A 27,281-nucleotide genomic window follows, 5' to 3' on the forward strand; every position below is an offset into this window, starting at 1 on the left:
GCAACGCGCGAATGGGACGGGGTAGCCGAGGTTGGAGCGGAGTACTCGCTCGCCCACGCGTAAACGGCCTTGTTACCTATCCCACCTGCACGGCGTGGTACCCAGCCCACCCGCACATCTATATTCCGAGTGTCCTTCAAAAGACGGCAGATGGTCTTGATTTCGTCACGAGTAGTTCCCACATATTGTTACGTGGCCAACGACGACGCAGTTGTCTTCAAGGAAAACAAGTTTATTCGAGCGAACTTGTGCTCCCTCAACAACTCAAAGAATACAGGCGGCGAAGCAGCAGTCAACAAAGTGACGTGCGAAGGCGAGCCTCGACGATTCGAAATCCCGCGGCGTCTGCTCTGCAGGCTTTTATCTTTCGGCGCAAATGTTTCTGGAACCGTGGATTTACATCCAGAACATTGTAGATCAGAGAAGATTATTCTGCGCTAGTGACGTTAAGACGAAACAGTCTGCTTATCAGAATGAGATAGCCCATGCGGCATAAAAATAAAGAATGGAAGATGCGCTTCGCTTGGGACACAGATAGCAGAGTCGGGCGTGGCCGGGTAGTAAAAACAAACAATAAATAAACAAACCCATACATGGCAATATGGTGTCTGAACAAGTCGAGCCAAGGCCTCGCGGCTGACCGCAAATATCGTAAACCTGTAGATAGGTTAACCTGTATTTGCGCTGTAGGTAAAATCGATGTATACTACAGCGAAGAGGATGGCTTCAAGACGTGTGCGACACGTGCTTGGCGCGTTGCAGTTACGTGCAGTTGAGCAGCTGTTCCGACAGATACGGCAGAAAAATATTATGAGAAGTTACCAACCAGCCAACTTAATTTCAGTTACGTTCCGCTTAATGAGAATTACGCAGTATGTGTATACACCTCTTGCGCATGCTCTATGTCTCCTTAACGACGTCGGACCAATTCTACTCTGTGAGGACCTGCGATATATGGGAACGACTTGGAGGCAACTAAAATAATTTCCCTGCTTCTTTTTCCCGGTATGATTCGGAATCCCCGCGTGCAGAATAAGCTTAAACGCACTTCGTATTGTAAGAGGACAGGTTCCGCGCCGCTGTTTCTCAGCCCATAGTTAACGTTACGATATACTGTACACGAAACGCCGGTATTCGGATAGTGCTTCACTCTAAATCCTGGCTAAATCGTGAAATTGTAATGACATATGTCGCAAGACCGCCTTACTGAATTATGTATTTCCTAGTATACATACTAATACGATTTTTTTCAGGGAGCCCTTGGTTCCAGTAAGCGGCCTCCAACACCATGCTCGAACAGGCTCACTCGCGCTAGACACCCGTTTCGTCTTCCGCATTGTACGCTTTTGAGCTTCCCCTTAACCCCTGACCCTCCCTTGAAAAAAAAAAAAAAAAAGAACGAAGTGCACCGCCAAAATAAATCATCTCGTAAATTACTGCCGTCAAAAAGTAAGGGGAAGTGGGATGTGGCAGCTTTATGCGCACACTCTTCATGGGAGTCGGTTTTCTTTTGTTGGTGGAGCACGCAGAGGAGGCTCTCGGTGCTGCGCGGACACGCAAGCCCTCAATGACAAGCCTTGACCGAGACCTCTAAGCCGGATTCCTGGTCACCGACTCCGGCTTGTCTGGTTTTCCTTTCAGCGCGCCGGGCTATCTAACGCGGCGGCGAGCGCTCATTTCGCAAGGGCACGCGTGATATCGCTCGCCACTGGTTAATCCCTTTAACAGCTGGCGCCCTATGCAAAGCGCGTCGCCTCGGCAAACCGTGCTGGCGCCCATTGTGAAACACTGCCGACAGCGCAGGCTCCGAAAGCACGCTCTCAGTACAGCGTTGAGAAATTCTGGCGTTTTTCTTTGTGTTTTTTTTTTGTGTGCCTCGCCTCTACCGTAGCCTAACCACAACCGAGATTACGCGGCACGCCTGCAATCACTTTCCTGTCTGGTGGTCTCGGCTGGCCTAAGACTGAGGGTGTCGGACGAGGATGAGCAAGAAACAAAGAGCGAGTGACGCCCCATGTCGCCTAAACTGCAGACGCGCGCTCTTTCTTTAAGCGCGTTTTTGGTTTTCCCGGCGATCTGCCGCGCACCAGGTGGATCCGCTCGTACCATTCCCGGGCCGGTAATGACAGCGGCCGTCCTGCTGCTGTGTCTGCATTACGGACCTGCATGGCGCGCTGTCCGAGCAGCAATCCGAGGCGTGGCTCAATCCTCTCACACAGCGCCTGTCTACCCGAGCAGCACCAAGACGACGCGGTACCGCGACAGTGGCTGTGGCTGTGTAGCGCACGCAGGCGCTCTTGCTTGAGACTATTCTTCAATTGGTAGTGTCATTATTGTTCTTGCTGCTGAAGTGTCGCCGGGAATGGAGACTGAAATAAAGCTATGCTTAGGGTCCAGCATTTTCGGTTTAAACCGGGCCTGGTGCATTAATTTTGCTGCATTCGGTTTTAGTCGAAAAAAAAAGGTCAAATTCCCCGAATACCGGTTGCACGACCGTGGCATGTCGTTGGTGCCCCACCGTTGCCTTCATGAGAAGTGGCGACACGAAAGGCAGAAAACGCAGGGTTCTTCGGGCTGTGATTGGGGACAATGGAGCAACGCATGCTTCCTGATTAAGATGGGATTAATGAGGAAAAGGTCTAACTCAGTTCTGCTAATCTTAAAAAAAAAAAAGCCGGAATCGGCAAGCGAGCTTGCGTGCAATGCTTACTTCCCGCTGATGACGCAGCGAGGAGGGACCTTGCAGGGCTGGGCTGAGGAAGATCTAGGCTACGACAATGTCGACAACACGTTAGACCTTGTGTATGAAGAAGATAAAGGACACGTTTTGGTGGCGCCAACCACAGAATGTAGGGCGAAAGAACATCTTGTTGTACCATCCCAGCCATTAAATTGCACGTAGTTAGGTATTTCTAGGCTGTTGTTTGAGTGGTGATGTCGTTGGTAAGCCTTGGTTTTATCGCACAGATGCGGTCAATTTTGTTTTCAGTGAGTAGGCTTCACTGCAGTATATAGTGTAAAAGCCAGCTTACAAAAACCAAGCTTACACCAAGCGGCTTCACCTCTGTACACAGCTGCATTGCTGGGAAGGCATTTTCGCAAGGACAATATGAGCAGTCACATCAAAAGGGCTTTTTTAATTTTGCAAGCCTTGTATTAGGTCCCATAGCAGCACACACTTCGTTATCTGAGAAGAGTCTTCATACAGACAGGCATAATAAAGGTTGGTAGGCTAGAAGTGCGTTCTACCTAGAACGGTCCTACGTCACTATGACATATTAATCGCACTGCAAAGTTGTAAGGGAAAATGGAAACTACATTGTAGTGAGGAACGTTTCAGGTAGCATGACGTACACTGACAACATTCTGGTTTAACGTACGTATCAGCGACATAAATCTGGAGTCTGAAATGCCTGTGACTTCTTGCTACGAAAGCCTCTTCAACCGCGCTGTTAGCAGCACTGACGAGATTCAAGGGCAGCCAGACCTGTGTGAATATCTGAAGTACGCTGTGCTCAGGAACGCGCTATACCTGTCGTCTTTTGGCTATCACATTTTACTGATTGAGCAACATTAGGTACAGCGGTACTTGGCCTCTTTAGCTTGCTTCTTTCAAACGTAAACGTTGAAAGGGCATGCTTTAAACTTCGGGTAATAAACAGAAAAAAGCGGGCACGTATCAACGGTGGAAACATTCGCAAATGCATATGCCTGCATTATAATCGCAGTAAGTAATCGCGACGTAATTAGGAGTGAAGTGTATCATTACTGTTTAGACTAAAGAATATCGCAATCGCTCGCACTTGTGCATGCACGAGGTTTCATTCCTGTTACAGTTTGATGAATAAATATGCCATTTTTTATGTATGTCATTTTATTTCGCGCGCACAGAAAATGTGTTTAGCTCTGCATATATTCACCTACGAGACGAAAGCTATGCGTTTAAAATAATCAACGAAAAATACACCGATTAAAGAAAAACTAGGACCTTGAAATTTGGCTATACACTGGCGGTCGTACCGCGGTGAGCTGGGAGAGAGCAGCGCTCGCCGCCGTGATGAGAACTCTTCTGAGAGCACATGTCACAACACCGAATGCAGGCCACCGGCGCAAGTTATTGCAAAATGAAAAAATGAATAGTTCGCTGGTTGCCTGCGAGCTTCACTCATTAAGCCAAACCGGCTGCGCGCAGCCCTGACTGGTGACGCCTTGACAGTGAGAGAGCTTTCCCTTTGAAAGTGACGCCCCATCCCACTCACCCAAGCTGTCGCCTGCTCAGCAAAGCTGTGGGGGAAAATCAAAGCCCCTTTCCTCAGAGAATTCTCCCATGCAGCCTGAGCCAAAGTCCAAAATCCAAGCTACTTCGACCGTGTCCGAAGGGCGCAATCGGATAGACGTCGGCTCCATAACGCGAGGGACCCAGGTTCGATTCCGACCACGGGAAGCGTTTCTTCTTGAGGGGCGCTTCGCGTTTCATCATCATCACCACCACCATTATCATCATCATCATGTGCCCTTTGTGAAAACCCATTTTGCAAAGTTGGCTTCCCTGAAATGTGTTTCGGTGTCACAATCTACGGCGCAAGCGAATCATACAAACTTCGCTTCAAAACCAAACGCTATCGCGCTGCGCTGGCTGCTGCGGCGATCGTGGGAGCGACCTGTGCACATGTGTGAGCTCGCTGTTGCGTTGTTGCTAATTTCCCTGCGCATCCACATACGTAATGTATTAGATAGATGCAACGCATCTCTTTAACTCGCCTTGTCCCGCGTCGTTTGTCGCGGCGTAGTCCGCATCCCTCCCCCATTCTCCTCGCCGCGGCAGCTGCGCGCTCCGCCGCTCTCACCGCAGCGCCATCTGTGCGTCAGCGCGGTCAGCGCGCAGCTTGCGCTCGGCTGCGCTCGCTCCCGTCGCCGTGCCAGCTGTGCGTTAGCGCGCAGCTTGCGCTCGGTTAAAAATATACACCATCTTCCCGCGAGGGGAACCATGGGGTAGATGCGACGCATCGGGGGTGAACATGCTGCGTAAATAGGATACACAACAACAGCAATCCACACGCTGACATCGCTAACATAACGGAAACGCAACGGCAACCCCCGACGCGTCGCATCTACCCCATGGTCCCCTTCGCGGGAAGATGGTGTAAATTTTTAAATGCGGAGCATTTCTTAGGCTCGCCTTGTCCTGCGTCGTTGATGGCGGCGCCGTCCACACGTTCATTGCGCATGCGCAACTCTCCTCCTTACACCCACAGCTCCGCGATACTACACTATAAAAAAAGAAATAGTTAGCGGCGCCCGGTTTCGATCCCACGACTCTCTGGCCGCAACGGGAGGTACGCGGTGCTCTTCCCACTATGCTACAAATCCGGGTTAGGAGCAACTGCTACGAACGCGCCTTATGTCCTTGACTCATTCAAACTACGTTAAGAAGCTACTGATACAACGAAGGCACGCGAAGCTGAACGTCAACGGAAACGACGAACTGAAAACTTTAGAGGGGGATGCTGAATTTCCCGTGGGAAAGCTGTGGCGGGAAGCGCCACGCGCCTTGCAGCTCAGCCAGCCCCGTCCGCAGCGCCTCTGATGCTGAGTGTGGCAGGAGGCCCCTAGGGATTGGCCAACCAAAGAATCCATCACGAGATAGGTTCGCGTTCAACCACTGTCGTCATCTTCCCGTAGGGGAACCGCCGAAGAAGAAGAAGAAGAACGAGAAGACAGAGCTGCGAAGAGGAGGGCGTGTACATTGCTCTCAGCCGGTGCACCAATGTCAACAACCTTTACCTCACCAAAGCTGACGGAGACTACCGATTCTACCACAGAGACAACATCGACAAGAACATGATGGACGAGTTTCGGCGCCTCGAGAACCACCGCCTACTCACCGTAACACAACAGCACTTGCGTGCCTTTGCCAGCGGTGTGGACCCGGACGCGGAATTCCCTCTGGCGCTAGTAAAAACCAGATCACTCAACATAACGGCAACACAATGGAACCCCACCGAACCGCCACGATGCTTCGCATCCTCATCAGGGTTCCCCACGGGAAGATGGTGTAATTTTTTTTTTGCACGAAACCGCGCAACTCCACTTAGGCAGGCACCACACTCGGTCTTTCCCACAAGGTTGCCATATCGGCGCCGTATTTTCCTCCAGAGAACTGCGGGTGAGGGGCGGGAAGGGGAGGCGCGCATTCGCGGTGCTATCTCGTGAGAAAGATGGTCAGCGGAATCTTAAGCACTTCGTGGCAAAAAAGATAAAATAATTCCTGGTGAACGTTCGCCATGTGATGAGAATTTAAGCGCCAGCTGTGAAATTGTTTCTCACGCTGCATTTCGGCCTCACGAGTTTTATGACCTCGGTGTGCTCGCGCTTTGCTTTGAACGGCCCTGTCTCGGCTGCTGTTCAAAAGCATTGCCAACTGAGCCTTCATTTAACCACCGATATAAGGTGATCCGCTTGAACGCTTGGTTAGACGTCTTGTCAAAGACGGTGGGTGACCAGCAGCTACACTTTTTTTTGTTACATTCGGATTCGTTACGTTAGGTTCTTAAAAAGCATTCTAATAAATTAGCTTGTGTGTTTTCAACGCTGAGTTATACACTCGCTAATTTCACACCGCCGATGTGTGGATGTAATTATCCCTGCTTATTTTGTGTTTTTTATGCTGTGTTTTCGTTGGCGTGTTTCTACGCGCTACAGATTCACCATCGCGGTTCTACAGACCCTGAGCGGCACCACAGATACCGTTGTTACTTTCCTGTGCGGCCAGGCAAAGACGGTGAACCCAAAACGCCAGTTGTACGTCACAACTGCCTTTGGTTTCGCGCTGGCACGTTCTTGATTTTAACATGATGCGTCGTTAGTATTATTGATATTTAAACCCTGGCGCACGTAAAAGATCCCCCTGATGGTCAAAATTAATCCGGAGCCCTCCACTATACGGCGCGCCTCATCGCTTGTGTAGGGTCGGCGCGTTAAACCTCACAATAAATCAATATTTCAACCTGTCCACCAAGTCGTGAAGCTGAAGCCCCCAAAACAGCGCGGAGCAAATATTCTGCGCTGATCGGCTAGCAGGCTGCGAGGCACACGCTCGTCTGGGCTCGTCGAACAGTTTGCTATGCATATCCAAATCGTGCGTACACTCAATGGACGCAAGTTTCCAAGAACAGGTAAAAAAGCTAAAAAAAAGCTGGTTTTTCAACTAGTGCGCTGGCGTCAGCATGCAATAAGCTTGTAATAATGGTAAAAGGCTGCGAAAAGCTTAGCACACAAAAAGAAGCAGAACAACAAAAAAAGTTCGCTGTAGTACCGTACATCCACCGTACCACTCACAGATTTAAAAAGGTTGCTTCCAGATATGGGGTGCAGGTTGCCATATCAGCCCCAAATAAACTAGGTAAAGAATGTGCCGTAGTAGACAGAAAGAAACGAGACACAAATTCCGCTAGTTCTGACAATTGCACTGTTAACCACAAGAACAAGTATATCCCATGTACTGTTGGTGCTGTTTATAAAATACCTTTGTCTTGTGGTCGGGTGTACGTTGGCCAAACGGGCCGATGTGTAAATGTGCGTTTGAGAGAGCACTTCAATTCTTTGAAAGGTACACCTACATCTCATTTGTCTGATCACTGTCGTTGGTGTCCTACGCGCTCCTGTCAGCCCCATTTTGAAAAAAATTTGAAATAATAGAGGCGTTCAATATAAACAGGCTTGGTGACGAGTGCATTAGTCAGGCTTCCGTTACTTTACATGATAAAGAAGTGGCCTATCTTGCTTGTTGTTGATACTATGTAGGAGCAAACTTAACTTGTTTCCTCTTTTTTATCTCTATCAGTGTTTCATATGGCACGGATGTTAGCGCATGCGCCGTTTCAGTGTGTGTGTGTGTGTGTGTGTGTGTGTGTGTGTGTGTGTGTGTGTGTGTGTGTGTGTGTGTGTGTGTGTGTGTGTGTGTGTGTGTGTGTGTGTGTGTGTGTGTGTGTGTGTGTGTGTGTGTGTGTGTGTGTGTGTGTGTGTGTGTGTGTGTGTGTGTGTGTGTGTGTGTGTGTGTGTGTGTGTGTGTGTGTGTGTGTGTGTGTGTGTGTGTGTGTGTGTGTGTGTGTGTGTGTGTGTGTGTGTGTGTGTGTGTGTGTGTGTGTGTGTGTGTGTGTGTGTGTGTGTGTGTGTGTGTGTGTGTGTGTGTGTGTGTGTGTGTGTGTGTGTGTGTGTGTGTGTGTGTGTGTGTGTGTGTGTGTGTGTGTGTGTGTGTGTGTGTGTGTGTGTGTGTGTGTGTGTGTGTGTGTGTGTGTGTGTGTGTGTGTGTGTGTGTGTGTGTGTGTGTGTGTGTGTGTGTGTGTGTGTGTGTGTGTGTGTGTGTGTGTGTGTGTGTGTGTGTGTGTGTGTGTGTGTGTGTGTGTGTGTGTGTGTGTGTGTGTGTGTGTGTGTGTGTGTGTGTGTGTGTGTGTGTGTGTGTGTGTGTGTGTGTGTGTGTGTGTGTGTGTGTGTGTGTGTGTGTGTGTGTGTGTGTGTGTGTGTGTGTGTGTGTGTGTGTGTGTGTGTGTGTGTGTGTGTGTGTGTGTGTGTGTGTGTGTGTGTGTGTGTGTGTGTGTGTGTGTGTGTGTGTGTGTGTGTGTGTGTGTGTGTGTGTGTGTGTGTGTGTGTGTGTGTGTGTGTGTGTGTGTGTGTGTGTGTGTGTGTGTGTGTGTGTGTGTGTGTGTGTGTGTGTGTGTGTGTGTGTGTGTGTGTGTGTGTGTGTGTGTGTGTGTGTGTGTGTGTGTGTGTGTGTGTGTGTGTGTGTGTGTGTGTGTGTGTGTGTGTGTGTGTGTGTGTGTGTGTGTGTGTGTGTGTGTGTGTGTGTGTGTGTGTGTGTGTGTGTGTGTGTGTGTGTGTGTGTGTGTGTGTGTGTGTGTGTGTGTGTGTGTGTGCGCGCGTGTGTGCGTGTGTGCGTGTGTGCGTGTGTGTGTGTGTGTGCGTGCGTGCGTGCGTGCGTGCGTGCGTGTGTGCGTGTGTCTGTCTGTCTGTCTGTCTGTCTGTCTGTCTGTCTGTCTGTCTGTCTGTCTGTCTGTCTGTCTGTCTGTCTTTTCGTTCACATAAAATTTGTTGATAGTCAGCGCTCGTCCTGTCTGGTTTCTTTCATCGTGTATTTCGTCCTACCGCGCTGTTTTTACATCATGTCAACCCATGGAAGTAACCGGTTTCTAGAACGTGAGCTGAAACTTCACCCATCGGCACCCGCAATATAACACGTGCCACAAGTGCCTGAATCTAACTGCTTCTATGGAACTCTCTACTTGGCGCTCTACGTTGTTGTTTACCACACACCAGCAGCCTGTATTACAACAGCTCGCAGGTGCAGACTGCAGAGAACAGCCGCTGGAGACGGAGGAGGGAAAGGGGGGGGGGGCGTGCAGGCCGGGGCAGCGTTAATATGCACCAGCACGCTGCCGGATCTAGGGCTATCGCTTGCGTGTTAGCAGCGCACGATGAAAGCAAGCGTCCGTCGTGGTCTACACGCATCAGTGCCCATGCGAAGTGATGCTCACTGGTCCGCAATAGAACCCCCGAAAGTTTAGCGATGCGGAACCCACGCGTCTTGTCCATATTGTTGAATAAATTGGTCGACTTCGCCTGGCTCTGTTCCGGGCATTCTGTGGGCCCACAAGTTCCCACATGCAAGGCGTTAATCGACGAAGGCCTATTAGAGCCAACATACCTTCCCGCAGTTATCTTTGTTCATCGCGCGCGAAGGTATTTTGCATTGTTCTTGCCCGTAGTAACGATCGAGGCCCAGCTGACCCACATTTAACGCGGCGGCGGACAGTAACGACGAAGCCCCGTTTCTTGTCGCTACGTGGACGTTCCTAACAAACGCTCCCCTGACCGGGCTAAGCTGGCAAAATTGCATATGCCAGTGTAGCAAACTTTGGTCGTCAACCGCAACTGAACCGACGCCAAGGGAAAGAAACCGAGGCCAACGTAGTAGCACTACAGCCAATTTCATCGAACTGAAAATTACCCGACGATGACAAGATAAAACGGATTGTTTTCTTTCGGCAAACATTTTCCGGAAATGAGCGCAATGCGTTTGTGCGGGGAATCGAGCGGGCTATTCTGAGACTTGTTGGTTGGTTTCCTTGAAAAGGCGCGGCGACAACCACTGTTCACCTTCTTCCCTGGTGTGCCCCACATTCCCTCGGGGATGACCACCTCTTCAACTTCCCAATTTTCTCCATCTAAGTCTTGTTCTTGCCGATGAGCACAGGGCGTCAAACATGGGCATAGTTTCCCGATAACGGGTGCATCTTCCAAGTCGAGAACGCGTTGGTGGGGAAAGTTGTATGATGCGAATGATGTTACGAGACTGACGGTGCCAGCGGGCGTCCAAACCACCGATCCCTCCGTTTTGTTTGCTGGGTAATGAATGCCGAAGAAACGCGCCGGCCTTACAACCGAACTGTTACAGCAAAATGTGGTGGTTGCAGACTCGGTCAAGCCTCCCCATTGTACGATAAATGAGTCCAACACAATTTTACGTCAGACTGAATTCGAACTACTAGCATGCGCAATGACGTCCGTTGATCCTCGTTTTTCTCATCTTCTTTCTTCCCTAGCGTCCTGCGTCCTCGAGTCATGCCCTCTTATTCATTTTGGTTACTTTGCTAAGTGCGACACAATAAAATTCAACACCCATAAAAGGTTGGAGTTTTAAGACGTGAGTGTGTGCTTGTAAATGCCTTATATGCATGACTTAACCCAATCGATTCCTCTGCATAGCCGACTAAGTAGCCGTTGTATTTGTTTAAACGGGGCACCCCTCACCTGTAATGTAGCGGAGTTAGATACCAAATAAAATCTGCGTATGTTCCCTGTTGTTCTTTCCGTTTTGTTTTGTGTTTATCTTATTCCTCGGACACCCACCGTTGCATAAAACTACAAGAGCACAAAATCTACCGGTTAAAACCGGGAACGCCACAGAAGCATGTCACAAGCATTTAGGGCAAACAGAGCCCGCAAACAAGCAACAGTTGCGTGACGCGCCTTCTTCAAGCGGACGGTACGCCAAGGGAAGTAACGAGGCCAGTGTTGCAACATACGAGGCCGCCTCGAGGCAGAAAAAGAAAGAAAATAATCACCGCGGAATAAAATGACGGCTACACGGACGGTCTCTAAAGGAAAGCAGAAGGGGGGGGGGGGGGGGGGGGGGAAATGCACGGAAACGTGCCTCCTCCGGGCTCTCCGCGGCGTCGCCGAGGTGGTGGTATGTATAAGCATCAGCGCCGTATCAGAATCCAGTTTCTGCCAACGCGCAGCAGTCAGGCATGTGTCGCAATACGACGCCGATAGCGGCGACCGCTTCGTGAAAAGCGCCGCTTTTGGGCTGCCGACATAAGTACACCCGACAGCGACGCCGCGCACGGTGGCTGAATTGCTATCGATGCGGAGCTGCTAAAGAGGTGTTGGGTACACGAAATCAATGCGCGGCGCCTCCTAGGCTCCTTCAAACCTTAGCCCCCCCACCCCTTTTTACCCCAGCCGATTGCTATAGTAGTAAAAAAGGCAGCTTTTATGCCCTCAGAAATGAAACTTCCGTAAACACTAAAAAGGAGATGCCATTAAAAAGGATCCAGCCTGTTTCGCATTTCAAATTAAAATTTGTGTTTTACGGACCAATTATATGCCTAGACTATGACGTGTTCAGAGGAGCGCTACGGATTAATTGGACCACCCGCGGCTGCTTCTCATTTCAATTAGGGTGTGCTGCTAAGCCATCTCGGCGTTATAGAAAAAAAAAAAAACGGGGAAAAGGGAACAGACTAAATAAATCACCTCAGTATTGGCGGTGAGATGTTTGAGTGGCGCCCCCTGGCTCTGACGTCGGCTTGACTCGCTCCGCTGTCGTCTGCTACATTCGCGCCGCTGCTACACCCGCGCCGCGGTCGTCCGCTTGTGACTGGCAGCAGTGCCTGTGCTGCCCGCTTTTATGCTTTGGTGCTTTAAAAAGCGTATTACCAGCCAGCTTATGACAGCTCTGAATAATTTCAAGCTTCATCCCGCACAAGTTATCAACACACGAGGAGAGAGAGAACGACATTCTTAGAGCATCGCTCAGACGATCGTGTGTACCTCGTCCTATCTAGCGTATTCGCGCGTTTCTGTGCTCAGAGCTCCTCAATAAGTATTCAAAATGCGTAGGCTTCCCTAAAGTATTTCTGAAATGCTCTAATGAAGACTCAACAGCCTAATGCTACGCACCAAGCAGCGGGTCGCAGAGCAGGAAATAAAACGGGTGTCTTCTGTTTCTTTCGTTGTTGTTGACTTGTATTAGATGAATGTTTTTTTGTTTTTTTTCTGTGCACAACGCATTAATTTTTCTGCACCACCCCAAACGTCCTAGAAGGTTTGGGGATGTTTGCGAGGCTCACGAAGTTCATGTGGATATTTTCTTCGGGCTGTAAGGCATACAGTACCTTCTTCGGAAATGGGCTTTCCTTTTGGCTGCGTACAAAAGTATACATACCGACAGCGTGCGTTGTTTATTTACATGCAAATGCAATGAGAAGGTTTGTGCTCTATACGCCACCGCGAAACGGCTCAGACAACTCAGACAACGTTGTCCACAGTACTCGAAGGCGGCTTTTGTGCACCGAATTTCTATCGTAACCATTGTTATCGTAACGAACTGAATCTCAACCTGAACAGTTATGACATGATTACGGTGTTGAAGTCTTGAGATACTTGCTAACGAACGCAATAAATAGTATACACGCCGGTTTTCAGTGTAACACAATTTTAAATCGATGAATATGTCCAAACAGCTCTTTATTGTTTTCCAACCCCTTCAGTCACAAAGAACAAATCCTGGCCTACTGGGGATGGCGTTCAATAAATTGAAGAAGATTACTCTTACTCTCTTGTCTTGGACTGAGGAGCCTGTCCACTAACCAGCTCAATTATACTGTTAAAGTTTTCTTCTCCTCCTCGCCCTCCTCCACTTGGGTGCAGTTTTACTATAACGCCTATCCAAATATGGGGATAATATGGCTGTAGCAAATGTACCGAAATATCCCTCCAAGTCTGAACAAACATAGTCTTACGGTATGTTTGCCATACAGGTAGCTCGTTTTGCTCAATAAGCCTCCATACTGGCTAGAAGCCTGGTATAAAACCAGCACACACCTATACACACAGTAGGTTATTTGGAAATCAACCTACATTATTTGTGCCCCATAGTGCATGCCGGCACATTTTGATGCCGTGACAACGTAAAGAGACGTGATACAATAGTTTCGAGCAAGGTTGCCAGATTTGGCAAGGTTGCCAAATCTGTTTTACCTTACATACGATTAGCTGTAATCGTAACGCCTTCTGCCAAAGTCGACAGCCCCGAAGGCCGGGAATTTGTTTTGGTCTTCCATTATCGCTGTTGTCAGTTGTTAGACTCTCGCTGTTACCTTTGTTGGAAAGATTGCCGAATACAGAAGCTGACGCCTAGCTCCGACTCTTCGCGCTCCGCACAGGACCAGCTTCGCAGTAATGGGGCGACGCCGGCAATGTTTCTTCCGTAGCGGTATCAAAAACTATCCTTAAAATCACGCCTTGAGCTAGTTTATGCGATCTTAAGTCTTTTGTTACGGAAAAAAGTTGTGCATACGCGAGATCTGGTGCGGACAAGCACCAAAAGTAAACCGCGCGCTAAGAAACAGCAGAGACGCCCGAGTGAAGCAGACGACCAATGCGAGAATCCCTAAGCCGACGTCACGGAGGCGCGCTTCGCAGCGCCGCCCGTGGTCGCGCTCACCGCCAATAAAGCCAACAGGCGGAACATTAGCTCTTGTCTTGCATGGAGGAAATAAAGATGAAGGTCCGTAAAATGGTGACGTCTTCCCCTCAACTGCCACTGGACCTTCGAATGCGACCATACCACAGGGAGGGGGGTACTTGTGTCCCGTGTGGATGTTGTTTCGTCTCGGAGAGGATACGCCACACGTTTATGCCAGCCCATGTGCGCGCACTCCCCCCCCCCCCCCCCCCAGCACGAAGTGAAAACAAACCAGGAGAAGCATACAAATAAACTGCGTAGATTAGACTACACCGCCAATGTTCGGCGGCCATGCTGCAGGTCAAGCTACCCCCACTCAAAACCAAGTGTCTCGTGTACAGCAACAGAAGATGGAAAATAAAGCGTTTGATCATAGAACGTTATGTACGCCTCGCTCCAAGAGAAAATTTACGTGTACGCACGTATACGTCACGGCGGCCTCATGTTAAAGTTTCTTTGTTTCAATACCGCGAAGCTGCCTGCCTGGGTCCCCCGTATGGATCACCCCCACGCGTTCTCAGGGAAGGTATCCTGGGCGGCTTGCGTCCGAATCAGGGAAAAAATGCTTCGCGGCAAAGCCAACTTTATCGCGAATCTTGAGAAGAAAACGGCTATCACTCTCGTTTTATCAAACACCATCCTCGCCTCGTCCAAAAAGAAATTATGGAAATTGGCCGCAAAGACGATTCTATAATTACTCCGAGTTTCATTTACTTATGGTAATTGGTTCGTTCATGGTGAAGTTGTAAAGGTTTCCCGTCTGCTTTCAATGCATGGTCATTTACGGGGGGGAGTACGGCTAACGAAAACGGCTGTAACCCTTATTTTGTCAAAACTAACTCGCAATAAAGTGTGTATCAACTAGCCGCTGAGAAGATGCTACCATTACGAGTTTCATTTAGTTTCCCTCACTGGGTACAGTGGTGTACGCAGGTACCAAGGGGGGAGGGGCACACAGTCTGCCTATTATTCAATAACAACGGCCGATAATTGTGTTTACGTCGAAAGTGATGCACATATTAAAACTGCGCGAACTCGACGTCTGCTATCAACGCAACGCTCAGCCTCTTCGCAAGGCCCCTGACGCAAAAATATACGTCGAATGCATCCCGCAATTCTTAAATTTTTCAATTGATTTCTTGTTTTTTATTGTTTTCTGCTTTGTTCTTGCTCGTTTCTATACTCTCTTCTTCTTTTTTGACGGGTTCCGTGGAAAAGGGGAAGAGGGTGGAGGACGTCCGGCCTCCTCCTAAGCGAAATTCTGCGTACGCCACTGATTAGGTAGTTCACCGTGACGTTGGGCGAATTGCGGAATTCCCATCTGCTGTTAATACATCGCCTTCTACGGTAGGGAAACGAACTGCCCCTGTTTAATCTTATTAGCTAAGAAGTATGCATAATGGCGAATTATAAACAAACGTGTTTTGCTTCGTGCACTACTTTGGGTTTTGCCTGGCTCACTCGTCGTGTTTTGTATCGTGCACTCGTTTGGATTTTCATTCCAACCACGTTCACATCACGCAATTTGGGACGAATTTGAGAGAACAATGACAGCATCGCTGGCATTCTACCTTCAGAGAGCGGACTTTCTTACACTTTTCTTATGTAATTTGTTTTTTCAGATGATAGAAATCAGCAGCTCGAGGTGAAGAGTATACAGCAATAAGTTGACGGAACTATGCGAGCCACAGTCTGCAGCATACGAGGAGCCCTTCTCCCAACGGAGCACAGCGCACTCGGCCTTAAAGATGGCCCCCACAGCACCAGAGCCGCATAGGTGAACGAGGATCCACGGAAGGGGGCGTTTGAATTTCTGGCCAAATCGTTCCAGAAGAAGAGACAATTTCCGCCGGTACTAAAATGAAGAAAAGAATTCTGCCTAAATCAACACACATTACGGCGCTTTCTTGGGCCTCCTTCGCGGTGGCTTTGTCTTTTTAGCCCATACTCATGTGTCTTCAATGTAAAAGTAACATGGTGGGAAGTCCACGTGTTCTTCAGATCTTAAGACCAAAAGAGAAGCCCGCTGGCATGCGAGGACGCATGAACGCTGGCGCATATGGCAGAGCATGCTTCCACGGTATACGTGTAGCCGCAGGTTTCGTACGCGACACACTTTTTTAGCGGACGGAAATGCGAAGTAATCGGTTCGATCGCGACGAGACAATGCTCGCATCCGCGAGGCAGCCGGGTTATCGGCGGCGTTGATCACACCATCGCTGCCAAAGCATTCGCGAAGGCTCATCAGACCCAAGTCGATTAGATGGTCCTTGGGCTGTCCACGGGGCGGGCAGCACACGCACAATGGCCAGCCCAAGGTGAACCACGCCGGCGAGAAAACACAAAAGCGGCGTCGCACAACACTTTAATGTTAATATCAAGGCAGCGTTGCACGGGCACAACGGGTGGCGAAAGCAGCTTCAGTAGGGCACCTTGAAATTTCGGGCCGCTTTGCGCGCGCACTTACATCTCGGCGCACTGCTTCCAAACACACACGATCGGCACAACGGATTGCGTCAAAACACTTCGGGACCCCAGTCTCGGTACCTGAAGCGACCCACGTGCACCTGAGCGCCAGCCTCCAAGGCTCCGCGAAAAGCAAGCTGCGCGCAGCGAAACGGAATCGGAGCAACACGGTAGCTGCGTGGGAAAGGCTTCGCACAGTTGGGAAGGATAAGCCTTGCTTCAATCACGTCCGTTTACTGAAGTGAAATTCGGCCGATCAAGCTAACTCAAGCATGGGTATTGCTTGAAAGCTGTTTGATGGCAGCGATGAGATAGTACGATACACGTCACCGATCGAAAGACGATGTGCATGAGGCAACAGGAAGAGGGACGACAGCTTTCAGCTTCGGGCCTGGTATGGCGAGGGGGGGGGGGGGGGGGGGGGGGCAGCTTTTCTGGGGAACTAATTCGGGTATGTTTGCCTGCGTCTCTGCTCAATTAAACTATAGGGAGACACCAAGTTTCGTGCGTGCACACGCCGCCAGCGTGCACACCCCGCCGCAAGAGGAGGAAGAGGTGACGTACGAGGGAGTGAAAGCGCAAGGAAGGGACAAACTATTCATTGATTGTATACGGTTTTAACGCGCCGACGCAACGCCGGCGATGAGGCGCGCCGTAGCGGAGGGCTCCGGATTAATTTTGACCACCTGGGGAGCTTTATCGTGCGCCGAAATCTCGTACACACGGGCGTTTTTGCTTTTCTCCTCCATCAGAAAAGCGGCCTCCGCGGCCGGGAATCGAACCCGCGACCTCGTGCTCAGCAGCGCAACGCCTTAGCCACTGAGCCACCGCGGAGGGTGGAAGGGACAAACTTGATTCGATCGTTCCCCGCCGCCTCAGTACTGTGCTTCGGCGCTCAGTTACTTAACTCTGGGTCTCGTGCAGAGTGAGGCGTTTTTCCACGTTTGTTCCGCCGTGACGGTGAGGCGAGGTGAGAGAGGGAGGGAAAGCAATAGTGGTAAGATGACGCAGGGTGGTCTCACACTTCACCTACCTTTTGGTCCTGTCGCAGTCTTCCCCGTGCCCTTGCTCAAGAGTGGCTGGTTTCATCAAACGCAACTTGTTAAGTGCGTTCACGGCGCGCTTCGGCTTGTTGCTGCTGGAATTTCGAGGCACCGCCGGTTTTTAGGCGAGAGCCTTAAGTACCCTATTCTGCGAAAAAGCGCTGTTGTTGTCCGGTCAAGAAAAAGGCCACCACTGTAAAGATTAAATAAAAAATAAGCGTGATTTCGTAGGATTTCAACCCACTTCGCCACAGCGCCAGCCCTGTTCTCTACCGACTACACTACCCCAACATTTTTTTTTCTTCCAACACGTTGCGAGCGGTGAAGTAAAAGTTGCTGTCGTCATTGTTGAATTAAAAAAAAAAAACATCTGAAGCAGAAATGAAAGCCAACTCACGTGGTCCCCCCCCCCCCCCCCAAAAAAAAAAAAAATTCAGACAGACGATTTAACAGCATTGCACAAAAAACGAGCTCATGTAAACTTGATCACAGTCAATTTGTGGGGCGTGCGTGAGGGAGAGCAGAAAACTTTTACAGCTTGAGGAGGAGGAGGAAAGGGGACGAGGGTAAGGAACAGATGGCAAAAAACAGAGTAAAATCAAGACTGAGAGCCAGAGACTAAAACTGAAATGAAGGACATTCTCCCACCTCTGCTTGGCACTCCAGGCTGGCGCACAGGCGTGTGTCGGCCATTACAGCATGTGCGCTCACCCAGGCTTGGGCTGACGCGCTGCTCCGCGAAATTTCATTCGAACGCTATCGCGTTCAAGTGTACTTTTCAGTGAAGCATGCAGCGACGGTGGAATTTTCTTCGCGATAGCCGTAAGAAACACCGAAGGTCTCGAGGCCAATTTTCGCTTAGCATTGCCTAGAATTTTGCTAGTATTCACTTTTACTTGCGTTTTTTAACCCCCACATACAACCCTAAACGAACGTATTTTTACTAATCTGCACCCAGAAACTATCTCCCTCATTTTTCATTTTCTTCCCTTCATGGCTGATAATATTTACCGCGGATACGGACGTCATACCTCGTGGAACTCCAGCAATGATACAAAATATAACGTAATTTAAGACCAATCTTACAACTAAACACAGAGCTTTACAGCTTTTCGGCGGGTTAAGCTGTCCAGCTTGCCATCGGCGTACAATTTGACGATTTAGAGAAATGAATAAATCGGGCAGATGAAGGTGCTTCGCACATCGGTTACACATTCCAAATATGACGGGATTTGTAGAATCCCGCCCAGAAACAATAAAAATGTTCACAGTTAACACAGTTGACTCTAACTCATATTGCCGCTATTCTTGTGCCCAAAATATGGGCCCCACGTAACAGTCGAAAATAGAAGTGCAAAGGAGAAGAACAGATACAAACATGCACCGCACAAAGCATGTTAAGTGTTAGTAGAATGACAATATTATCGCACTCGAGTGGAACAGTCAGCAGTGAGGCCGCCAACAAAACGACGCGCATCACCAGGACAGCGTTTCTGACGGCAGCACGGTGTAAGAATGGACGGGAGTAATTACAGCCATCGCTTAGCAGCTGGCCGCGCGCGGAACGGTGCTCGAACAGTGCTGAGACAATCGGGCCGCATCGACGTCTTAATATACAGGGTGTCCCAGCTATCATGCACCAAGGTTTAAAAAAAGATTAATGGCGTAACTCGAAGAAAACCTAGTGCATAATGTTTGCAGTACTGTGGAGAAGCGGGCAGCATTTTTTTCGTTAATGAGACCTAACTAATTAATTGTAATTAATTATCTAACTCGAGAAGTACTGTCCTAATCACTAAAGTGTCAATGAGGCACTTGTAGGTACCCACGAGGGGCATCTAACTGCGGTATTTTCAGCGACGAACTAATTGCGTACTCATTTATTCTGACTGGTAAAGAAAACCCGCGAAATATGAAAAATACCACGTGACGGCACCTCCGCGCGCATTAGCGCGCACCGTAAAGCAGTGCCCTCAAACAGGCTGCCTCTGAGTTAGCCAGAATGAAATAAACAAAAGAAAGAAAGAATAAATCGCGACCGAGTTGGTGCCTTATCTGCACACGCGCCCCGCGAATCTTGCTGCTGTTGCTCTTTCCATGCATGCGATTATCAAGGTGATGCGCTGTCTCTTCAGGCGGGTGACAGGCGAAGCAGTTGCTTTCAATCAGCTTATTTGGGGACGCTACATTACAATGCGCGCGGAAGTGCGGTCACGTGGTATTTTTCATATTTCGCGGGTTTTCTTTATCAGTCAGAATAAATGAGTACGCAATTAGTTCGTCGCTGAAAATACCGCAGTTAGATGCCCATCGTGGGTACCTACAAGTGCCTCATTGACACTTCTGAGATTAGAACAGTACTTCTCGAGTTAGATAATTAATTACAATTAATTAGTGAAGTATTATTAACGAAAAAATTACTATCCGCTTCTCCACAGTACTGCAAACATTACGCACTAGGTTTTCTTCGCGTAACGCCATTGCTCTTTTTTTAAATCTTGGTGCATGATAGCTGGGACACCCTGTATATAGAGCCGCCCAATCTGGCTCGAGTCACTCCTTAACACTTGCCGCAGTACTATTTACCTAAAAATCAATCTCAGGTGCCGACACACACATACAAACAGACATGTACAGTGGCAAAGGTGAACATTTTCACAGCGTATGTAAAGCCTGCGCTTTCACTAACACTATAGCTACTGGCGGCGAGTGGCGCCCTAAAACGGGACAAAGAGCAAACCAACGGAACGCTGTGCCCACGGGCTAGTGATGACAAAGGATTGGTTAGCCACCGTCAGGGGTAGCGAACACCTTACTTGACGGGAGTGATTTACGGCGTTGAAAGCCCTGCGACATGGTGAATGAACCGCACAAGTATACAGTGCGCGAGTGGCCTACTTGCGAGAGCTGCCGTGGCTACGGTAGGCGCACGCGATTGGCCACCACAGAGCAAGCTAGCCGTAATCATGCACGCGACCGTGACCCCCTCGATGCCACCCGCCCCCTTCGAACGCCCATGCGCACTTTCTTTCTTTCTTTCTTTCTTTCTTTCTTTCTTTCTTTCTTTCTTTCTTTCTTTCTTTATTTATTTATTTATTTATTTATTTATTTATTTATTTATTTATTTATTGATTGATTGATTGATTGATTGATTGATTGTGGGGTTTTACGCGCCGACGCTACACAGGCGGGGAGGCGTACCATAGTGGAGGGCTCCGGATTAATTTTTACCACCTGGGGATCTTTAACGTGCGCCGAAATCTCGAACACACGGGCGTTTTCGCTTTTCGCCTCCATCAGAAAAGCGGCCGGCCGCCGCGGCCGAAAATCGAACCCGCGTCCTTGGGCTCAGCAGCACAACGCCATATAGTCACTGAGCCACCACGGCGGGTATGCGCACTTTCTTGTCTGCTCTCAGTAAGCACCGGCGCGGCTCGTGGCGGCACCTCGACCTGGCACCGGAAAATAGATTGTACGTTGCCTCGTACATGTACGACGCACGCGCGATGCTCGCACAAGTGGGCGCCAATTAGGCAGGCCTCGCGCTATTCCAGGCCGCAGGTCACCGGCGGCCGCGACGGCCCTGTCCGCATTCTCATTGAATTGACGTTGTTAGAACTGCTGTGGCATGCGTCCTACGCGGCACGTGAGGTCAACTTAAAAGGCCTGTCCATGTTTGCCCGTATTCCTGCCCTAATGCACGTTGCACAAAGGTGCACATCACAGGCATTGCGGGCATACGAAGGGCTGGCCCGTCGTGGACTGCCACCGCATGGTGGTCCCCCTTCGCTTGCCGCCGATAGACCATCTAACACCGGTAGAGGCGGACCTACACTCGCCTCGGAATTGGGAGCGCGGGGAATGGAGAGACGGATATTTGGCAGCGTGGCCACAAGTGGAAGTTGGACGGCACTGACTGTGGCCAGGCCCTTGGGGCCCTCGGACTGGCGACGCAGCACGTGTATGTCTTGGCTTCAGTATGGGTAGCCATTTAAACAAAGGACATAATTAGGTAATTTATCTCGGGCACCTTGGGAAACGCAAAGCAAAAAACGATGTGTACTCCCGGTATTCATTCGCGAACGCATAGCAGCAGCTGTGCCTGTGCTCGCTGGAGCGTTTTCTCAGTATCATAATAATGAATTGTTAGCCACCAGCGGTGGACACCAATGATCTTTTCAGTCCTCTCCTATCCTCTGGCATCCATAATCTCTTTTCCTAGTCATCGTATCCCAACGTTTCATCGAAGTGCCAGCAAAGCGAAAAATCGGATGCTTTTTATTTCATTTTGTACTCGTAATTCCGGTTCTTGCAGTTTTCATGCCAGGGGTACAGCAGAGGGTCCGTGTTGAGAATCCTCCAGTGTGGCGGTAATTTTGAACCAACCGAGACGCTTTCAGATCCTTCCCTCCGCCTGCGTTCCCCTCTTTACCCCTGGTGGGGATGCCATCGTGCTTTATTATGTGCGCAAAACAATACAGGAGGCCACACGTTTCTCCTGCTTCACTTATGCACAGACCCGGTTAAATCTTCTTGTTCTTCAGAGCCGATGCCGAAGAATACTCTGTAAGAAAAAATGAACACGCCGGCATATACAAAAAATACCCACAATTAACACTAACGTAAGACAGGCTCGTGTCATTTTGCATCATTTAAGAGAGCGAAGGATCATTTTTGGCTGCCCCGTGGGAAAGTATACGCGACGGCGATGACGCGGGTAAGTCGGCCGCCTGCAGCATGCAGATCATGCGCGTCCATCACAAAGTCCAATGGCGCTAGTATACAGAGGGGAGTCACTTCTACCCGGATAACAAACAGCAGAGCGGTGACGGCCCCCACGTTGCGCAAGCTACTCGAGCAGGCTTCTGCTCCGTGGAAAGGGGCTAGTCGTTGTTACTGCCGGCGATGGCATGCTACCGTCGTAGCCGCAGGCAGCCTGTGGCTACCAGCGCAATCCTCGCGGCCGGTGCGAGCGTTGAGCCACCCGGCTAGCAAACGACCGGCGGGAATGGCGTTCATCGCGGGATGCCCGTTGAGCAACGAAGGCACAATAAGCGCCTCTCAAGCTCTGCTCGTGGATAAATGCGCTGTTCTGCGCCACGGGGGTGGCATTTGCGCCGCTAACGACACCCGCATCAGTGCGGTGAACTTAATTTTCCGAACTCCCTTAATGTCCATCGAATCCCCCACACCGTATTAAACGTCACGGGGGCGCTAAGCCAGAAGTTAGCATGAGCTGCAAGGTCCACGTTTCCGGATTGCGACACCACGCGTTGCACCCTCACCACGCATGCGCGTCGACGGTGGTCGTCAGCGAAGAGAGCGAGCCCCTCGGCGGCGCGTACAGGAGACCAAGAAGGCGTTGCTCCACTATCAGCCACGCCTGATCACCCGGCGTTAACGCCGCAGAACACGCAGCGCCCTCCTCAGCGTCGGACCGGTTCGCGGACGTGACGACGGAAGCGGCGTCTATGGAAAGGAATTAAAACGCCATGACTTACGGTGTCCCGCCGATAAGCGGCATCTCAATCGCCAGTTGCAAAATGTACTCACAGCCCCATAAAACAGCTCGCGTTATCTACTCCGTGCTGCAGGCGCGCCGGCAGCGAGAAGCGGCAGGCGGCGCTTGTCACACGTGTTCTCGGCGGCCAGCCCTCCTCGAGCACCGGTCGTTAGGTGCAACGTAAGGATAACGTCGCGAACCAGTCGGGGTATATTGTAAATCTCCGGGTCTATTGCGTAACACCAAGGAAGACATAAAACGTAGATGAACGTCGGGCACCATGCTTCAGCATATGGGTGAATGAAACCTGCAGTGCACGTGACCGCCCTGCCTTTAAACTTTTGGTCGTGAACTGTGGCGTCATGCAGACCGAGAGAGAGAGAGAGAGAGAGAGAGAGAGAGAGAGAGAGAGAGAGAGAGAGAGAGAGAGAGAGAGAGATTATTTCAACGGCCCCAGCCTGGGCCGTCGTGCCAGTCTTTTCATTAGCAGACGGCTGGTCCGTAGAACTCCCATAGGTCCTCACTAACACGGCGGCAGTGGGGCCGCCAGGAGTTTTTGCGTCGACTTCACGTCCACGCCAAGACCCGGGTTGAGCCATTCGTCCCAGGAAGCGATGCGGGAACGGAGGTGTGGTGGTAGGTCTGGTGGCGGGCACTCCCAGTAAAGTGTCTGATGGGTAGTTAGGAAGGGCAGTTGGGCGTAGGGCAAGTGGGGCGCGAGAGGATACCATGCATGTAGTGGATACTAGGTGGAGTGAGAAGAGCAAAGGTTTGTGCTTTCCGGACCACAGATGCGGCTTCACGGGAGAGGGTGGGGTGGGGGAGTGGGAAACACTGCCTATATACTTACGCGTAGCGCGCAAAGATGCTGTCGGTGTGCCTGATGCTCTAATATCTTTAGTGCCAGGGTAACCCTATCTATTTTGAACCCCTTTTGTAACCACGTAATGAATGAATGAAACTTTATTAATGATACGGGGGGCTTGGTAGCCTAGTTGGGGAAGAGGGGAGAAGGGAAAGGGAGTGGGCGGCCGTCAGAGTCGTCCGGTCAGGTCTGCCGCTCGCACGAATTCCCACAAATAAAATAGTCTGATCGCACCCGCCGCGGTGGCTCAGTGGCTAAGGCGTTACGCTTCGGAGCCCAAGGTCGCGGGTTCGATTCCCGGTCGCGGCGGCCTCTTTTCTGATGGAGGCGAAAAGCAAAAACACCCGTGTGTATACGAGAATTCGGCGCACGTTAAAGGTCCCCAGGTGGTCAAAATTAATCCGGGCGCCTCATCGCCTATGTAGCGTCCGCACGTTAAACCCTGCAATCAATCAATCAATCAAAATTGTCTGATCCCGTACGATACACCCTATTCATGGCGTTTCAACGCAAAAGGTCGTATTCTGTGTTTTTGGACGGTACTCTAGTGCAGCCAAGCTCACCACGAATTGCGGAATGTTGTTCCTCCGAATTTAGCCACGTAAATGTTATCCGTTATTGAATTTTCCCTTTCTTTGTACCCTTTTTTAGCAGCCAGATAAAAAAAATTTGCTGAAATAGATTCATTTTCGTCATGCAGGCAATCACGCAGCCAAATGGCATGTCTTCTAAGCGCGCAGCATGCAAACCTCCTCCACGTACGTCGAGCAGTTTTCTAGTATTCTTCACAAATGCATGCGCAAGTGGAGCAAGACGATCTGTCATGCTTAAAATTTCGGATTCTTCCAAAGGAATATCTACCTTTCCAATAAAGACCACTCCGGCGCCACCATTTTGAACTGTTTTATGCGTCCGCATAAAAAAGTGGTAAGAGAATGACTTCGGAAATCAGCTGCACATGCTCGCAACAGTCCCGAAATTAAACGGTTGGGCTCTGCTTATCTGAAAGAAAACGATGTATACGACCAGCAGTATTTTTTTGGTGACATTCGAAACTAGAAAGTAGACAACCTTTGTAACGATACGTTAGCCATGTACGCGGTGCAAACTGACGCGCAGCAGCGGCCACATAAGCGTCGTCCAAAACTGGCTTGGCACCACGAGGCAGTGAGAGCGCCACCTTAAGCAGCCCTGCTGTTTCGCCTGTGCAACGAAGAAAGGGGGAGTAGCGATTAACGGAGGGGCGCGGCCGAGCCATATACGCCTCTGGGGAGGCACTGCGGCAGCGGTGATCGACTGTGCCACGGAAGCCCACCGGCGACGCCCTGCCTACCTATGATGCCACAGTTCGCCGCCAGCAGCTGCCACTGAAGCCAAGGTCCCCGTTCAGAGCGGAAGGTTTAAATTGATAGGTTATTAACCGAACACGTAAAAAAGAGACAGAAAGTAAGACTCTTCCGGGTTGCTGAAGGCTTGAGAAGCAATATCGCTAAGAAGGCTGCCGAGGGAATGTTTTGAGCGTCTTCGTGGTATCCGAGTTCATTGCCTCCAGCCTCCTGTTCTTTGCCTCCAGCTTCCTGGCTAGTCGATAGGAGAACATCGGCGTTTACCACTAAAAAATTGCCCCCCCCCCCCCCCACCCCCCTTAGTCTAGCGTTCTTTACATACTGCGGCCAAAATGCGGGGTTAAAAACTTCACAAAATTATCCCGCTTATGAATTATTTTGCTGCCCATATAGGAATGGCGATGTATACCATGTCTGTGCATTATTAGAACATCAGTGACGGCCACAACGTGCAGCTTCATTGGTGGCGCGAGAGAACCAGACTGCAGGCTGTGTCGTTCTGGAATGTCATCCGCGAGTGTCCATCCATTTAAAGCACAAATATTATGGAAACTGCAGGTAGTCAACACCTGCCGCATCCCCACGCCACTTACCTCCCTTATAATCGACATAACACGACGACGAAATTTGGCCCCACCTATTCGAGCGAAACAGTAACGGCAATACACCTACGCATAAAGTAGTAATATTAATAAAAAACAGAGGCGGCCACTCCAAATGTTATACGACCTATAGTGACAGCTTGACGTGCGGCTGCGCGATTACGACGATTCTTCAAGAGCAACATATTGTGCGAGACGTCTCAAAGTTTTTGCTATAAAACGACAAAAAAAAAATGGCCGCGTATCTGCTCCTTTCGTTGTAAATGTCGGCGAAAGGCGATAGTCGACTGGCGCTCCTGCCAAGTAAATGCCTCCCTTCTCTTTCCCGCTCAACTCTCATGCTGTTCCTCTCCCGTCTCGTTCCTCTAAAGATAACACGCTCAAGTCAATTTAAATTTACCGCGTTCCACTGATCCAAGTCGGGTGACTCGATGCCAGCGCTGCCGTACAGCGGAGACGCGCGTGAATCGAGGCACCCTACTACAGCGTTTATAGAACCACGTTGCCTTACTCCACGAGCGTTCCGAGCAGAACGCGGAACGCGGAACGCGGAAGTGGAAGTTTTCGTTCCTGTTGCCGTATGATTTCTTAAATGCCGCCGGGGGCGCGGGCAACCGCAGGTGACGGTTTTCTGCAGTTGATGTAGTATTTCATTTGCTATCAAAAGCCAATCATCCATGATTGTTTTTAATAAAGGAACACTGCAAATATCACTTATGTGTTGATTTTCTGCCTTACGTTTGCGTAATGTCTTGTTCTTGTTCAAGAATGTTGACAAGTATGAACATTGACACCCGACTTAGACGTTTAGATTTGGCTGCGGGTATATAACACCACATGAAACGCATCATTTTGGTTTGCACATATATACTCCCAGAAGCAGTAACCTTAGCACAGAGTGTACAATAATTCGGCGTGCGTTACATATCACGTAGTCTAAGTTAAGCCGTAGCCCTCCACTACACTGCGCTTCACAGCTCGGATGTATTTTCTTGGGCGCGCACAGTCTACCATTTCGAACGTACAGCTAGGCAGCCTATGTGAGGCGTTCACAGTCTGTCGAAGTAAACACAAAGATGAAACGCGGGCGAAATGAAAGGCTGTTAGCAGCGGTCCAGTTTGTTTCCCAGCCGGGAGGGGACGACGACCATGGCGGCTGCCCGAGGCGGCCGGCGGGTTCGCGTGAGAGGCGGCGCATCAGCGTGGCAAGACCCCGGGGCACCACGCGCGCGGCCTGATTGCGCCGCATCCACGAATCAAGGAACCAAGGGCAGCACACAGCCACGATCCGCGGCCGTAGTACTACCATTAGGAAGCCGGGAAAGACATGGATTTGGCCGCCGCCATTCGACCTGTGCTTATCGGCGCGCCGAGCAAGTCATCAGTTCGGCTTCGAGCGGCACGCAAATGATTTTAGCCCGCAGACCGCCGAAGCACACGCGGCACGCAAGGGCGCCCGGAAAACACTCGGCACTCAGAGTTCGCCGCCTGCTCGGCAGACTCCAGTGTAGTGCGGAATTGCGTTTGCGAATTTGCCAGCGACGTGCTGCGCTTCCTCAAAAAAAAAAAAAAAAAGCTGCAACATGACTGTCTTCGGACACCCATTCCCGAAAGTTCACACCGTCGTCCTAATCCCGACATGGTACGCC

General features: G+C 50.2%; 1 protein-coding gene and 1 long non-coding RNA gene across 2 annotated transcripts in view; one reads left to right on the forward strand and one right to left on the reverse strand.

Moving 5' to 3' along the window:
* Positions 1–15,799, forward strand: part of LOC144170740 (uncharacterized) — a 44,980-nt gene extending 29,181 nt beyond the window's left edge. Inside the window, exon 3 of the long non-coding RNA XR_013322672.1 lies at positions 15,430–15,799. This is a non-coding gene — a long non-coding RNA (uncharacterized LOC144170740). The remainder of the gene's footprint in view (positions 1–15,429) is intronic.
* Ush (Zinc finger protein ush) overlaps positions 1–27,281 on the reverse strand; it is a 434,049-nt gene that overhangs the window by 180,752 nt on the left and 226,016 nt on the right. The gene's annotated exons all lie outside the window — the stretch shown is intronic.

The sequence above is a fragment of the Haemaphysalis longicornis genome, unplaced genomic scaffold (genome assembly GCF_048455015.1).
Source record: "Haemaphysalis longicornis isolate Haplotype H1 unplaced genomic scaffold, Haemaphysalis longicornis Haplotype H1 scaffold_1, whole genome shotgun sequence".
Taxonomy (NCBI): domain Eukaryota; kingdom Metazoa; phylum Arthropoda; class Arachnida; order Ixodida; family Ixodidae; genus Haemaphysalis; species Haemaphysalis longicornis.